The 10,368-nt window shown below is 42.6% G+C and overlaps 1 pseudogene; it reads left to right on the top strand.

Moving 5' to 3' along the window:
• Positions 1-6,000: 6,000 nt before the first annotated feature.
• On the top strand, positions 6,001-7,554 carry LOC137541191 (ammonium transporter Rh type A pseudogene; annotated as a pseudogene).
• The last annotated feature ends 2,814 nt before the right edge of the window (positions 7,555-10,368 follow it).

The following is a 10,368-nucleotide window of genomic DNA, read 5'->3' as shown; positions in this document are numbered from 1 at the left end:
AATTTCCAAGCGAAGTGATTGTGGTGCTGCTCGGATTGCATCATCTGGCTGCTCAAACTGAAAGGGGGAGGCACAGACTGAATATCTCTGAGAACGCTCCAGCCTAAAGCACAGACAGTGTGCAATGCAGGAATTGGCCAGTGGCTGTGCTCCTGACTAGGTAAAAGTGATGTAGTTCATATCATCCAATCAAGGAGCTTCAAGGCAGAGAAAAAACAAGTTCTGCAAAGGAAACCGTTTTATGTCTGGAATCAGTACGAAATGTCTACAAGTCTTGTATTAAGCCGTAAAACCATTTGCATTAAGAACACTTCAAGTAAACTTACATTTACAACTTACACTTAAAAAAAAATGTACACTTACATGTAAAGTACACATGTTGTGAGAGGGATATGGAGGCTGCCATTTATATTTCCTATTAAACAATACCAGTTACCTGGCAGCCCTGCTGACCTCTTTGGTGGCAGTAGTGTCTGAAGCGCACACCTGGAACATTCATGCAGCTAATCCAGTCACACTTCAGTCAGAAACATCTAATCTGTAGGCTTAACTGTAGAAGCTTTTGGAATGATCCAACATTACTTCTATAGCCTCACAGGGGGTAATATTTTACAATACCCTGCCTTGACTCTGCTCTACCTTCCCCATGGCATTATGGGCTGCACCAGAAGTCTTTAGTGGACTTAATTTTCCATCAGTAGTGATTCCCTCATTTAAAAACAAGAAAATGGGCATGAATTGTATTTACAATGTAAATTTTATTTGTAAAAATAGTTTTTCAAACATACTCTCCCATTATTCCTATCCTTTATTTTTGGTTTAATTGTCACCATAGTGCCCCTTTCACATTCAAACTTTTTTTTTCTTTTTAACTAAAGGATTCTGGGTAGCCAGTTCACACAATGCAGGGCAAAAATAACCATTCATGGAAATAATGACAAAGGAATTTACAGTCCTCATTGGTATGAGTATACCCTGAAAGACAAACACAGTAAAACCTTATCTCACTGCTGACCTTAGAATTTTCTCAGAACTGTACAAACTAAGGAGTAAAATCACTCAATTGTTGATCAACCAGACAGGAGGTATAAACTGTCAAAAGTTTTCCTTGAAGATTGGGATAGCATGAGCCCCTTCCTACCTCTCACCTTTCTACAACAGTAAAGAGGGTTGCCTAACTTTTAGGCCAGTTTTACATCGGAGGTTTACATTTGCAGTGCAATGCCCGCCTAGCCGCATCACTCCGCAAGGCACAAAACCACAAACCAGTGGCATAGCTAAAGAGCTACGTTGCAAGTTTTACATGGGGCCACCCAAGCACTCTATACATAACAATTGATATGGCGCACCAAAACCTGCCAAGGTTTTCCACAGTGTCAGATGTGCAGGAAGGGGATGGGGAACAGCTTGTTAATTATCACTACTATTTAAAGCATCCATAGAAATGATTATTACCAGCACAGGGCCAATAGAGAGGTAGTATTGTGCTTGAGGGAGGGCCCCGATGCGGTCGCTACCTCTGCAACCCCTATTGCTGCGCCACTGCCACAAACAGATGACCCTGCGGCAGAGATTGCCGACAGGGTCCTATGCATAGCATCGCACGCCCCTCACCCAGTGATGTACTTCCTGCTGGACAGGAAGTATGTCACTGGGATTCCCCCCGTCATATTTTGTCGTTGCGCACATGCCCGTCGCAATGCCGCCGCCAAACTTTTTTAAAAGGTATGCATTGCCCATTGACTTACATTACTCCTGCCGCCGCGGTAGTCTTGTGGCAACGCCTGTTGCGCCAGTGTCGGCTTGCCGGCGGCTCGGGCACTTTCGGCGTAACGTGACACGACGCGTTAATTGTGCTAGGCCTAATTGCCTTGCATTACTCTGCAGTAAAACAGGGTATAACAACGCTGGGTTTTCAATGAAAGTGTATAACAGGCCTTAGGCAGGTTTCACACTGAAAATCGCAAGTGCGCAGTATGGAGTGGCCCGTCTTTGGAAGCCCGAGCACTCCCGAAGCCTACCCAACATGGACGAGAGCAGTCTACAACCCATAGGTCATAGACTGCTAATGGGGGAGCCTGCAGGGGAACGCGGGGACCGTGAGGAAACCGGGAATGCTCTATAGGACCCAGAACCTTCCCTTTCCTTAGGTGAGTATCTTTTTATTTTCACTTCAGACTCCCTTTAAGACACGCCCCTACTACACCTCTAACCACACACCCCCGCCACACACTTAGTCACGCTTACCACAAAGAATTCAGAACCAAAAGATGTTGTTTTATCATTCAAGCCACCCTGCTCCTTTCTATCAGCATTAGTTTTTTTTTTTTTTCATTTTAACATATGAAAATAATAAATATTCCAATTTAATTGACGGGATTAAAGTTCAGAGTCAAACACATTTTTCAGTAGAAAAATACATATACTAATGCAGATCTATACATCAGTCTTGAAAAAAGGGACAAATAAGGAAGAAAGAGTGACAGTTGGGAGCTATGCCCAAATATTTAATAAGACGGTAATTTTAAAGACTGTATTTCATCTGGGGCAGATAGAATTCTATTATGATATTGTATGGACCCACATGCCAAAAAGCTTAGCAATTCACGCAAAGTATTGTTTCTAGAGGACTCTGAAGGCTCAGCAAAGGACAATCAAACGTTAAATAGGTCTAAACCGAGATACCCCAGAACTCACATTATTCTATTAGTCAAATATTGTTTCCACCACAAATGTTTTAGTTTTTAAACGTGTGAAAAACTCTGGGATTTTTACGGCTGTCCTGTGTCTCCATCTGTAAGAATTTCCTTTACTTCCTGTCTAAACAGGAAGTCAAGTGGGGAAATCTATTTAGAACTCACAGAGACAGCATGAATCAAAACAAGTTTTTGTTGCATGAAGGAGATTTAGAATCCTGGACTATTTCTTATTTCCATTTCCTGTCCCCGGAATTACAATTTTTTATGTTAAAACCATAAAGATCCACGGAGGTCCCCGACAAAGGAAGTTAGGGGGAAAGCTCTCCTAAAAGGTGATAGAAAGCCTCATACATATGCTCAACAGCGATCTTTTATGCAGCACAATTATCAAGCAACCTTTGTTGTGAAACAAATTGAAACAACCAGAAAAAGTTGCTTGCGTCTGTTCAAAAAACTGATAAGTCTGATAAGACGTTGTTTGAACAATAGCAAGCAACATTTTCTGGTTGTTTCAACTTGTTTCACAACAAAGGTTGCTTGATAATTGTGCTGCATAAAAGACGCTGTTGAGCGTGTGTATGGGGCTTTAGAAAACGATGGGGGTTTTCTTGCTAGAGAGGCCCCGTAGTGATTTATTTAGTACGATGTAGTAAATTATTCAGGATCCCACTTTTACATTAATTATCCTGGTTCCAATATCAGAAATAGTTCCTATATCTAAATATCACTGTATATTGAATGGTATGTAGTCTCGCCCTCCCAGTGATGTTTATCCTAGGATGTTTATGATTATGAATGATTCTCCTTGGAATGCACTCTGGGAGATAAGGTGTTGTATCTGCTGACTTTGGAACACACAATGAAAACGTTCCGCAGTGATGCACCTTGCCAGCAGTAAAGATGTCACCACCTGTGATACGTTTCAGAATGTAAAGCTCCATGTCACGCTAGATGAAATTTATCCGAGGCTGTCGATAGCAACCGTCTCTGCCGAGAATCCAACGTGCACATGGTGGTTACTGCCCCTTCTCTACTGCTCTGCCAGGAATCCGCCTGGCAGATCGCTTCGGCGGGGCGACAGCCAAGAGCTTTGTTCTCCCCACTTACCCCGCCCCTCACATGACGTCACCCTGGCACTCCTCCCCCCTTAGGAACAGAACAGGTCGCTAACCTACAGGTGACGTGTCTGTACAGTCTTAGCCCTGCAATGTTGCCCAAGGGATCGGGTCCCACTCCCCATTGGGCAATGTGCCTTGTATGCCTTGTATGAATGTAAAGGCTTTAATCAGAAATATTTTACATTGGGCAATATCTTACTAGATCATTTATACAGTAGTATTGTGAAAAATAAGCAATTTTATGTATCATGTTATATTCAGAAAAGTTCCTCTTTGTTATCTTTCCACACTATTTAAAGCAAACCTAAAGTGAAAATAAACGTATGAGACAATGAAGTGAATGTGTAGAACAGCTAAGAAATAGAACATTAGTAGCTAAGAAGAGTCTCATATTGTTTTCCAGTGCAAGAAGAGTTACAAAAAATCTTCAGTTGTTAGCTTTGCAAAAGAGCTTCTCTGAGCTCGTCCACCCATTTAGGTCGAATACAGTCCTGTTTTCTGAAGCACTTACACAGAGAGACAGCTTGTAATAAGGTTTTACTGCAGGAAAGTTCAAGGGGTCATTAGCTCTGCTTTGTTTTACTGTTTAAAGAGACACTGAAGCGAAAAAAAATATATGATATAATGAATTGGTTGTCTACTATGAATAATTACTAGAAGATTAGCAGCAAAGAAAATATTCTCATATTTTTATTTTCAGGTATATAGTGTTTTTCTAACATTGCATCATTTTATAATATGTGCAGATTACACAACACTCTGCATTCAAAATGATTCTTTCAGAGCAGTCTGTGAACTAATGACCTCTCCTCTGGCGGAGAAAAAGTAAATAGTTCAGGAACAGTTGAGATAATAAAAGTCAGAAAACAGCCCTCTCCACAACTTTCAAAGTCGTAGAGCTTAATGGCTTTTTTGCATAGAGATAGCAACTGGAGTTTCTTATCTCTTCCTGTACTGGAAACAATTAGACTGATGTATCTGATCTTAAAGTTTTATTTCTTATCTGTACTACACATACAAATCATAATATCATAATTTTTTTTCCGCTTCAGTGTCTCTTTAAAGAGACTCTGTAACAAAATTGTCATCCTTATTTCTTCTATCCTATAAGTTCCTATACCTGTTCTAATGTGGTTTGTCTTACTGCAGCCTTTCCTACTTGCACAGTGGCTGTGTTATCTCTGTTATATGATCTAATCTTCTCTCCTCTGTCGGGTCTGTCGGGCTCAGGCAGTCAGGCTGGAATGTGCTGTGCTGCTTGTGATTGGCTAGAAGCTATACACACCCTATCCAGGCCCCCTGCACACTCCATATGACTCACACACTGAGTTACTCTCAGCCTATCACTTGCTATGTCTTTTGTTTGTAAACACTGCATAAAAATGGCAATTACAAGCTAGGATTGCAGCAGGGATTGGCAGAAACCGCACAGAGGGGCCCAGGAGAACATAATGAATAGAATGGTATGCTTTTTATTGTAAGAATTTTACAGTACAGATTCTCTTTAAAAGAAAGAGTGTGGTTTGTAAACTGCAAACATGACAGAATGATGCAATGTTATAAATAAATATAACGTAAAATAAAAATATGAGACACTTTTCTTTGCTACTAATGTTATATTCATTATCTATTCTACACATACAATTCATTATTATCATAAGGTTTGTTTTTTTACAGGTTCAGGTTTACTTTAAAACTAATATAAAAAGTTTTCCAAGAATTCAAAAGCATTTTGCGGAAGTGTTTTTAAAACAGCCCACAAAAAAACTAGAATTGGGTGCAATAATAAACATATCACACTCAGCAATACCCAAACAAGTTCCCACCAAGAACACTGACCTTGGGTCAGACTTGGACAACTTGTTCCACCAGCTGCTGAGGAACTACATGCCTCAGCATGCCAATGAAAATCACCTCCCCCATGTCAGCTATCATTGATGTAGATTAGAAGATAGAGTTGAGCCGAGCCAGTGTTCAGCCTTGCGTTAAATTACAAGGTTTGGATGTACACAGTGCTTGTAACACACTAATAAAAGGTAATCTTTAAACAATGCATATTACTGCAGCACAAAGGTCACCCAGTCACAGCATTACAGCCTCTTTGCTGGAGACCTGTCTCAGCCAATTGGCAAGGAGCAATGTTTGGCTGTTGTTAAGCACGAGAATCAAATGTTGTGCAAGTTGCCGGTGAGAGAGGTGCTCTCAGGATTCTGTCTTCATGCATCATGTCCATTGTCTTCTCCCCAAGTTTGCGATGCCAGCTACCCGTCTTCATGGCCTTGCTGCAAGGAGGGCTTGTCGTGGTGTTTGTCTTGTTTATGAGTTATGACGGTGACTCGTACACATCACCTCTGCTTAATGGGACTGCAGGAAAAGAAGACCACCTTGCCTCCATCTTCCCCTTCTTCAAAGATGTCCACGTCATGCTGTTCGTTGGACTGGGCCTCATGTTGTCATTTTTAAAACTTTACAGCTTCGGAGGAATTGCTTTCAACTTCTTGATTGGCAATTTTGCCATCCAGTGGTCTTTGGTTGTCCAAGGATTCTTCTACCGCTACAAAGATGGGAAAATACATCTAGGTCTGGAAAACGTTCTTGACGCCGAGTTTGCTGCAGTGACTGTTCTGATCTCGATAGGAGCCGTCATGGGGAGGACCAGCCCCGTCCAGTTGCTGCTGCTTTCTGTCGTGGAGATTCCACTTTTTGTGGTCAACGATTGGGTGGTCAACAGTTTCTTCCATGTTCATGATGTTGGTGGGACAATTGCTATCCACATCTTCTCATGCTATTTTGGCTTGGGGGTTGCTCAAGTGCTTTACCATCCTAAGCTACGAAAGGGTCACCCGAAAGAAGCCACAAGTATAAACTCTGATCTTCTCTCTCTCCTTGGTACTATTTTCCTCTGGATTTTCTGGCCAAGCTTTAATTCTGTATTGGCCAAACCTGGAGATGCTCAACACCGAGCTATTGTCAATACGTTTCTGGCTTTGAGTTCAGGGACAATCACCACCTTCACCATCTCAAGCTTGGTGGACAAACGAGGAAGGATTAGCCTTATACATCTGCAAAACGCTTCTCTGGCAGGTGGGGTGGCGGTAGGTATTACCGCAGATATCATCAGCCCTGGGGGGGCTTTTGGTGTAGGATGCCTTGCTTCCCTTTCCTGTGTGCTTGGCTACCAATACTTGAGCCCTTTCTTAGCCAGAAAGATCAAGCTACATGACCAATGTGGAATCCATAACCTTCATGGCTTGCCGGCTATCATTGGTACCATCAGCAGTATTGTGGTTATATTACTTGGACACATCAATGCATCCGGCTCTAGTCTGCATGAGATCCTTTATGATGACACTGCAGAGGGTCAGCCACCTGTTTTGGAATCTGTAGGAAGTGGGACTACCTGGACAGCAACAGATCAGGCCCTCTACCAAGCTGCGGCTTTTGGGATGTCGTTTGGGATCTCCTTGTTTGGGGGTTACATCACTGGACTGCTTTTGAGGCTTCCTTGTTTAATTCATCCGTCGGAGGAGTACTTTCTTGATGACCAATTGTATTTCCAGATCCCTGATGATACCAAAAACAAACCAACCTCTAATGAAAAACTTCAGCAACTGCTGACAACCCTAAAACATGTATAGAATGTCTTGAATATCTCTAAGTCCTAGTTACATCCAATGATCCACCAACTGAATGTCATCTCAAAAGGAGAGACCAGAGGAACTGCAATGAAATAAACATAATGAATAAAATTGCTTATTTTTTTTTACAATATTCATTTATAGATTAGTCAGTTTTTGCCTATTGTAAAATCTTTCCTCCCCTGATTTACATTCTAAGATTTATCACAGGTGGTGACATCCAGTGGTGTAGCAATAGGGGATGCAGCGGTTCCGACCGCACCAAGGCCCCCAGAACAGAGGGGGCATCCATTTTATTAACTTTTCTTTTGGTACTATGCTGTTAATGAACACCTCTATATGTGCAATGAATAGTGCTAATCCTTAACTGTTTCCTTACCCTGAGTACACCTCTCCGACACTGAAAATTGTCCTTGGTAGGTTTTGGGGCTTCATATCAATAGAGTGCTTTGGGCCCCATGTGAAACTCACACTGCGGCCCCAAGCTCCTCAGTTAGGTCACTGTTGACATCTTTAGTTCTGCCAGGTGATCTGTATGCAATGTTTGTTACTGAGAGTTCTATGCACAGAGGGAGATACTGCTTGCTTGGCAGTTGGAAAAATCCATTATTTCCCACAATGCAACAAAGTTCACAGACAACAAAGTGTCAGGACCTTGGTCATGACATCACACTGTGGGAGGGGTTTCACCACAATATCAGCCATACAGAGCCCCCTGATGATCTGTTTGAGAAAAGGAAAGGATTTGTCATGGGAAAGGGGGTATCAGCTACTGATTGGGATGAAGTTCAATCCTTGGTTAAAGTTCCTATTTAATACTTGTAAAGTAGAAAAAAGAGATACCGTAATCACAGAAAATGAGTTATTTTCTGTTTTATTCTCTAATGACAAGCCAGCTATGTTTACATTTGACTTCTTGTCCTCGGAATCGGAGTGGTGTAGTGGTGTCTACATCACACTGTGGGGTGTCAGGATGGACAGAGCACCCCATATGTTCACACTTTTTCTAGGAGCAAAATAAAAATCTTCCTCCATAGAAACATCAGATAAACAATAAAGCTAGATCATAATGCACTATATACTATAATGAGTTTAGCCATATCATTATAAGTTACTGAGGGGCGGAATCACAAAGCTTTTCTGTTGAATTATTTATCTCTCCTTATCTAACTTAACTCATGATTATTTCTCTTTAACTGACTTAATTCATTGTTTATCTCTGCTCATTTGTTTATCTCATGTATTTAAAGGACAACTGAAGTGAGAGGGATATGGAGGCTGCCTTATTTATTTCCTTTTAAACAATACCAGTTACCTGGCAGCCCTGCTGATCTATTTGGCTGCAGTAGTGTCGCAGGTAATCTTGTCAGATCTGACAATTAGCGATGGGCTTCTGAGTAGGAAGCCACTGGAATTTGTGATTAAAATGAGGCTTAATTGCTTCAGGTGTGTGGCTGGGAGAGAGGGGCTTACTTTCCCATAAGTCCATTGTCTTCTATGCATTCCAAACGTCTTGCACGCGTCCTATGGGACGCATTGCAAGACTCACTACCGCGCACTTCCTCCTTCCGGCTTGAAGGAGGAAGTGCACGTTAGTGAGTCTTGCAACACGTCCAATAGAACACGTGCAAGACGTTTGGAACGCATAGAAGACAACGGACTTATAGGTAAGTAACCCTCTCTCTCCCAGCCGCACACCTGAGGCAATTAAGCCACATTTTAATCACGAATTTAAATGGCTTCCTACTCAGAAGCCCATTGCTACTGACAATAATGTCAGAGCACCTGATCTGCTGCATGCTTGTCCAGGGTCTGTGGATAAACGTATTAGAGGCAAAAGATCAGTAGGACAATCAGCATTGCTTAAAGGATACCACAGCCTGAAAACAGATGAGAAATGGGGGTGTGGAGAGCAGGCATGTATGGTGAGCAGTCCTGATGCTCACTGCTCCCCTCGTTCTCCTTTCTGCCCCCTCCTGTAGCTGTAATTGCTCTGTAGCCCGATCTTCTGGTCAGGAGCATTGCAGCTTGTGGTTGTGTTGCACTCGTGCTACAGCACACGTAGCACAGTACAGAACCCCCGGCCGGGATCACTCTGCGCCTACGTGTGATGTCACACGCATGCACATAGCACTCTCGGCCAAGGGTTCCGTACTGGCGTTTGCGTGCTGTAGCAGTGGCCAGAAAGCCACAATACTTCCCGACCCAGCCGACCAGAAGACAGGGCCATGGAGCAATTACTGCAACAGTAGGGGGCAGAAAGGAGAACGAGGGGAGCGGTGAGCATCAGGACAGCTCACCATACATGCCTGCTCCCCCTGTTTCTCATCTGTTTTTGGGCTCTCGTATCCTTTAAAGAGAACCAGAGACAAGCACCCTCATGTATTTTACCATATATATCAATGGGAACATGACAGTACCGTAACCACCTACTGCTTTCATTCTTCTCTGCTAAATCTGCCTGTTAACAGCCCTGATAAGAATCCCCGACTGAGCATTCAGTCTGGCTTTGCCCGGAATGATTATAGCTGAGTCAATGTTCTGTGATGTCTTTTCAAGCCCAAATCTGCCCCCTCGTGGCTCTGCTTTGCTACTATTTATCCTCGAAGCAGCAAAGCAGAGCCACAAGGGGGCAGGCTTAGGCTTGAAAAGGCATCACAGAAGACTGACTCCGCTATAATCATTCCAGGAAAAGCTAGACTGAATGCTCAGTTGGGGATTCTTATCAGGGCTGATAACAGGCAGATTTAGCAGAGAAGAATGAAGCAGAGAGCAGGGTAGGTGTTTACTGTCATGTTCCCATTGATATATATGGTAAAATACATGAGGGTGCTTGGTCTCTGGTTTCCTTTAAATAAATATGGCAGCCTCCTTATCCCTCTCGCTTCAGTTGTCTTATAAAGGTGAAAAATG

Source organism: Hyperolius riggenbachi, chromosome 12 (assembly GCF_040937935.1).
Source record: "Hyperolius riggenbachi isolate aHypRig1 chromosome 12, aHypRig1.pri, whole genome shotgun sequence".
In the NCBI taxonomy this organism is placed as follows: domain Eukaryota; kingdom Metazoa; phylum Chordata; class Amphibia; order Anura; family Hyperoliidae; genus Hyperolius; species Hyperolius riggenbachi.
Note: the sequence above shows the minus strand (reverse complement) of the source record. Positions and strands in the feature narration are given on the sequence as shown.